Genomic DNA, 6,366 nt, shown 5'->3' on the forward strand with positions numbered 1-6,366 from the left:
TCAGTGAACTACCAGTTATTAATTTATTGATTATTCATTTTTACTTACAAATTTTCACATTAAACGTTGAAAGTGTAACCCCCTGTTGTTGAATACACTATTCAATTCGTCTAATCTTGTTTCCAACCACAAACTGTAACATTTCTTCCGTAACAGAAGCAGTGAAAGTGGATATTGCAGTTTTCAATTCATCGATGGATTTTGGACGGTTTCTATAGACGGTCGCTTTCGCTCCACCCCAGAAGAAAAAGTCAGGTGGTGTTAGGTCATGCGATCGTGGAGGCCAAAGTCCCTGTGAAATTATGCAATCACCAAAAACATCAGCAAGCAGTGACATTGAAACGCGAGCTGTATGCGCGGCTGCGCCTTCTTGTTGAAAATAACCGTTCAGTATTTCACTTAATACAAGTTCTCCTGTGAATGGGTACAAAATACAACTGCAGTATCGTTGTCCGTTTACTGTTTCGTTGAAAAAATGGGACCCACAATCCGACGTCTAGAAATTGCAATCCAAACTCCTATTTTCACAGAATGAAGTGGTTCCTCGTGAATGCACAATGGATTTGCAGTACTCCACATACGAAAATTTTGCGAGTTCATGTACCCGGACAAATGAAACCACGCCTCGTCAGTAAATAACGTTTCATTAAGAATATCCCTTCCATTTTGTTCAACGAAATTTTTGAACCATTTACAATACTGCGGTCTCTTGCCATCATCAGTATTTTTCAGTTCTTGCACGACTGTCACTTTGTATGGGAAAAGTTCCAATTTTTTTCTTATAGCTGTGTGGGCCATTCCGACACTAACATCGATTTCCTGGGCGAGTTTTCTTTCTAACTTGTTCGGATCCACGGACATTTTATCGGAAATATCGAGTAGTTTATCCTCAGACAAAACGCTAGGACGACCGCTTCTCGGTGCATCGGTCACTGAACCCGTACTTTGAAATTTGTTAATCAAATCTCGCACAGTATCGCGTAGTGGGAGTGTTGTCTCCGGGAAAACCGAATTAAATGTTTGACGAACTGAAACTGTGTATTTACCGCCAGCTTTGAACACTCGTTCGACTAAAAACACACGTTCTTCATTTGCTAGCTTTTTAACAGTGACAAAAACGAAACAAACGAACGAAGGAACTGAACTTAAACGTTCGCGTCAACACGTCACGACACACACCAACGATACTTCTGACGCTGGCTTGAGATAAACGAAACAGTGGAATGTTGGGAGAGTCCACTTGAAGGGGAGTAACCGAGGCAGGCGAACAATCATACGGCACGCGCGGCTAACAATCATACGGCACTGCGGATAGACTTTTTGAACACCCCGTATAAGATCTTTCAATGAACAGGCTGAGTTTCTAGAGAATTTTCTTTCCTTTGCTTTTGCTGTGAATCATATGTAAGCATTTTGTCAACAAAACCACACAGGCACTAACGTAGCATCGCAAATTGCTCTAAAATATGGGGTGATGGAGGTTAAATATTTCCAAAACCGTTCAAGATATTTTTCTACGTTTTACCCAGATAAACTGTGAGTAAGTCTTCAGCGAACCACATATATTCCCGGTTCATAGCTACATTCATTACAGATGTATCGATATGATATCAACTTCGCTTTTCCCAATGGATAAGCACTCCGTCTTCAGGCCACAAGTGGCCCATCGGGACCATCCGACCGCCGTGTCATCCTCAGTGGAGGATGCGGATAGGAGGGGCGTGTGGTCAGCACACCGCTCTCCCAGTCGTTATGATGGTTTTCTGTGACCAGAGCCGCTACTATTCGGTCGAGTAGCTCCTCAATTCGCATCACGAGGCTGAGGGCACCTCGAAAAATGGCAACAGCGCATGACGGCCTGGATGGTCACCCATCCAAGTGCCGGCCATGCCCGACAGCGCTTAACTTCGGTGATCTCACGGGAACCGGTGTATCCACTGCGGCAAGGCCGTTGTTTTCCAAATGGAACTACATTAATTTTTGCCACTAGTGTCACAGTTCTAAAAAAATAAAAAAATAAAAAATTCGACGACATTTCACTTTTCAAAATCCGATTAGTAGTGTTAGTAAAATAAGCTCACCGGATAAAAAGTAGGTGACTCCTAGAGAAATCAACAAAAGCGTGATTTAAAGGCGTGTAATGCCGTCCTTGGACTTGATAATCTCCGGGGTTCCGTTAGGAAGTGAGTCCACAAAGGTATGGAGGTACGTTGCAGCCAGTTTAAGCCACTCGCTGAGGATTTGATCGAGCAATTCCACTCAATTTCGGGGATGCTGATGTCGGAGTTTTATACGCTGTCCCAACATGTCCCACAGAATTTCTATATGGTTCAAGTCAGGTCAGTTTGCAGGCCAGTCGAGACGTAATAGGATGAGGCAGGGTTCAGAAAACTAGTCACGTATTCTTCCAGCCCGATCAACTTTGCTGTTGTCGACTTTATGTGCGAGAGACAGCAGTGACCTCTTGCGAGGTGATCGGACCGACTCCGAATGTTCGCTGCGTTGAGTTTCCTTCGAACTGTTGTCTTACCAACAACTTGGGCTGGACCTTCATTTGCTGCCTGCAGCAATTCTTGTCGGGTTCGGGAGAGATTTTGATTCACAAGTTGTGAAATGCGTCTGTGGTCCCTCTCACTCGGGATCTTACTAAGATCACAATTCTGACGTCGTGTTACATCACTGCTTGCAAACACGTTGAAGACCAACAAATCCAGCAACTCGACACACCATATAGTCATGGGCACAGTGAAATATGGTGACTACAAAATGCTACAAAATGCCACTGTTTCCTGCGTATGTATCCCGACATCAGTATGGGATATGGTCACGATGCACACGTACACAGGCCGCACAACGGTCGAGCAGCTGCTGGGGTATAACCTCCCATTCTCGCACCAGTGACTGTCGGAGCTCCTGAAGTGTCGTAGGGGTATGAAGATGTGCAGCGATATGTCGACCGAGAGCATCCCAGTCGTGCTCGATGGCGTTTAGGTCTGGAGAACAGGCAGGCCACGCCATTCGCCTGACATCTTCTGTTTCAAGGCACTCCTCCACGATGGCAGCTCGGTATGGCCGTGCGTTATCATCCATCAGCAGGAAGGTGGGACCCACTGCACCCCTGAAAAGGCGGACATACTGGTGCAAAATGACGTCCCGGTACACCTGACCTGTTACAGTTCGTCTGTCAAAGACATGAAGGGGTGTACGTGCACCAATCATAATCCCATCCCACTCCATCAAACCATGACCTCCATACAGGTCCGTTTCAAGGACATTAAGGGGTTGGAACCTGGTTCCTGGTTCACGACAGGTCAAAACCCGGCTAGAATCACTGTTCAGTCTATACCTGAACTCGTCCGTGAACATAACCTGGGAGCACTGTTCCAGTGACCATATACTGTGTTCTTGACACTAGACTTTACGGCCTCTCCAGTGACCAGGGGTCAGTGGAATGCACCTTGCAGGTCTAGGGACGAATAAACCATGTCTGTTCAGTCGTCTGTAGACTATGTGTCTGGAGATAACTGTTCCAGTAGTTGCGGTAAGGACCCGAGCAAGGCTACCTGCAGTACTCCGTGGCCGTCTGCGGGCACTGATGGTGAGATATCGGTCTTCTTGTGGTGTTGTACTGTAGTGCCTGGACACGTTTCCTGTCTGCTGGAATCGTTGCCATAATCTTGAGATCACACATTGTGGCACGCGGAGGGCCCGTGCTACGACCTGCTGTGTTTGATCAGCCTCCAGTCGCCCTAGTATTCTACCCCTCAGAATGTCATCAATAAGTGTTCTTTGAGCCATTTTCAACACACAGTCACTAGTAGGACGTCTGAAAACGTCTGCACACTTACTCTTTGCACCGTACTCCGACATGCACCAACACACCTCTGCGTATGTGGACTGTTGCCAGAGGCACCGTGCGACGACCGCAGGTCAAATGCACCGCATGCTCACACCCCGAGGTGATTTAAGCCCGCAAACCGCCCACCAGAGCGTTGTTTCAGCGTGTGTCAGCATTGTCCTTTATTTATGAGCATGAGTGTATAAATGTCTCATTTGTCGAAACTGGCTTATGCTGACGTAGAGGCAGTGCATGCGTGCTGGTTTACGTTACTCGGTCGTTGTTCCATTTACTTATTTATTTGTTTTTATTTTACACGTTTATTTCCGTAGGACCATACTGAGGAGCAAATCTCCAAGGTCGTGGAACGTGTCAATACATGAAATTGCAACATAAAAGTAATAAAAGATAAAATGAAATGTTTAAGATCACCAAAAAAGCCATAAGTTTATGTAAACCCAGTCAATAACACAAAACAGGAATCAGCGTAATTTTTCAGGGAACTCCTCGGCAGAATATGAGAGACCCATGAGGAAACTCTTTAGTTTCGGCTCGAAAGCGTGTGGATTACTGCTAAGATTTTTGAATTCTTGACGTAGCTTATCAAAAATGGATACAGCAATATACTGGCCGCCTCTCTGCACAAGATTCAAAGAAGTGCGATCCAAATGCAGACTGTATTTCTGCCTGAGTGGAAGATGGCCAATATCAGACTACCCACGCTAAGGAGCACGCGTTGACAAGAGGTTCGCGAAATTACACCACTTATTGCCCAAACCACTCCTTTCTGAGCCAAAAATATCCTTTTATAATGGGTAGAATTACTCCAAAATGTAATACCCTACGACATAAGTGAATGAAAATAAGCAAACTAGACTAATTTTCTTGTCGAACGATCACTTACTTCAGATACCGTTTGAATAGTAGATATGGCTGCATGAAATCATTGAGCAAAATCCTGAAAGTGGTCTTTGGTTCAAATGGCTCTAGGCACTATGGGACTTAACATCTGACGTCATCAGTCCCCTAGACTTAGAACTTCTTAAACCTAACTAACCTAAGGACATCACACACATCCATGCCCGAGGCAGGATTGGAACTTGCGACCGTAGCAGCAGCGCGGTTCCGGACTGAAGCGCGTAGAATCGCTCGTCCATAGCGGCCGGCTACGTGGGCTTTCCACGAGAGTTTACTATCTACCTGAACACCAAGAAATTTGAACTGTTCAGTTTGACTAGTCACATGGCCATTCTGCGAAATGAAAACGTCGGTTTTATTAAATTGTATGTCAGAAACTGTAAGGACTGAGTATTATTGTGATCTAGCATTAGTTTATTTTCTACAAGCCATGAACTTATGTCTTGAACTGCACTATTTGAAGTATTGCCAACGTTGCACACAACATCCTTTACTACAAAGCTAGTGTCATCAGCAAACAGAAATACAAGGTGTACATAAAGTTCGGGAACACTTCCAATTATTTATTGCACAAGAGGTAAACATTGTACAGATGTCATACATGTTGCATTTTGATGGGACACACTGAAAGTTTTTTTACGAACAATCGACATGTGAACCATTAGTGACCCGACAGACGTCAATACGGTAATCGAATTCTTGCCATAGCCGTCCCAGCGTGGCATCGTCGACTGTGGCAGTCGCTTCCCGTATTCTCTCCTGGGGCTCTGCTACATCACGTGGTACCAGATCTTTAATGTGTCCCCATAGAAAAAAGTCACACGGAGTGAGTGAGATCTGGTGATTGGGGAGGCCATTTCATGAAACAGCTCTCCCCTTCTGTACCACGGCCGCCATGTTTGCGACTAGCGCTCACTACCGGCAAATTACCAAACTACGCTGTGGCGATATACAAGAAAATAAAAACCTTCCAGGGTTTCTCTTCAAAATGACATATGTATGATATCTGTACAGTATTTGGATATTGAGCAATAAATAATTGAAAGTGTTCCCAGACTTTTTGTACACCCTGTATTTTAGAATCACTTGTAATACTAGGGGATGTATCATTTATATAAATTAGGAGCAGGAGTGGCCCCAGCACTGATCCCTGGGGCGCCCTCCATTTAACATTTAACTGTGCCCCTCTCAGACCCCACATCACAGCCATTCTCAAAACTGTGAAGAATGACATTTTACTGTCTGTTGCTAAAGTAAGAGGTGAACCAATAGTGAGCTGCTCGCCGCATTCCATAATTGTCCAACTTCTGGAGCAATATTTTGTAATCAAAACAATAAAACGCATTAGTTAAATCAAAAAACGTGCCTAGCGCTCGAACCCTTTTGTTCAATTCATCCTGTGCCTCACACAGACAACAGAATACAGCATTTTCGGTTGTTAAATCACTTCTAAAACCAAACTGTACATTTGATAGCATATTACGTGATATAAAATGATCAATTATCCTTACATACACAGCCTTTTCAATAACTTTAGCAAACACGGATGGCATAGAAATAAATCTAAAATTGTCTATATCGTCCCTTTCTCTCTTTCTATAAAGCGGCTT

General features: G+C 44.4%; 1 pseudogene; it reads right to left on the reverse strand.

Annotated features, from left to right (window-relative positions):
• Window positions 1-1,838: 1,838 nt before the first annotated feature.
• LOC126107161 (5S ribosomal RNA) lies at window positions 1,839-1,956 on the reverse strand (annotated as a pseudogene).
• Between the last annotated feature and the right edge of the window lie 4,410 nt (window positions 1,957-6,366).

This window comes from Schistocerca cancellata, chromosome 10 (genome assembly GCF_023864275.1).
Source record: "Schistocerca cancellata isolate TAMUIC-IGC-003103 chromosome 10, iqSchCanc2.1, whole genome shotgun sequence".
NCBI classification, from domain to species: domain Eukaryota; kingdom Metazoa; phylum Arthropoda; class Insecta; order Orthoptera; family Acrididae; genus Schistocerca; species Schistocerca cancellata.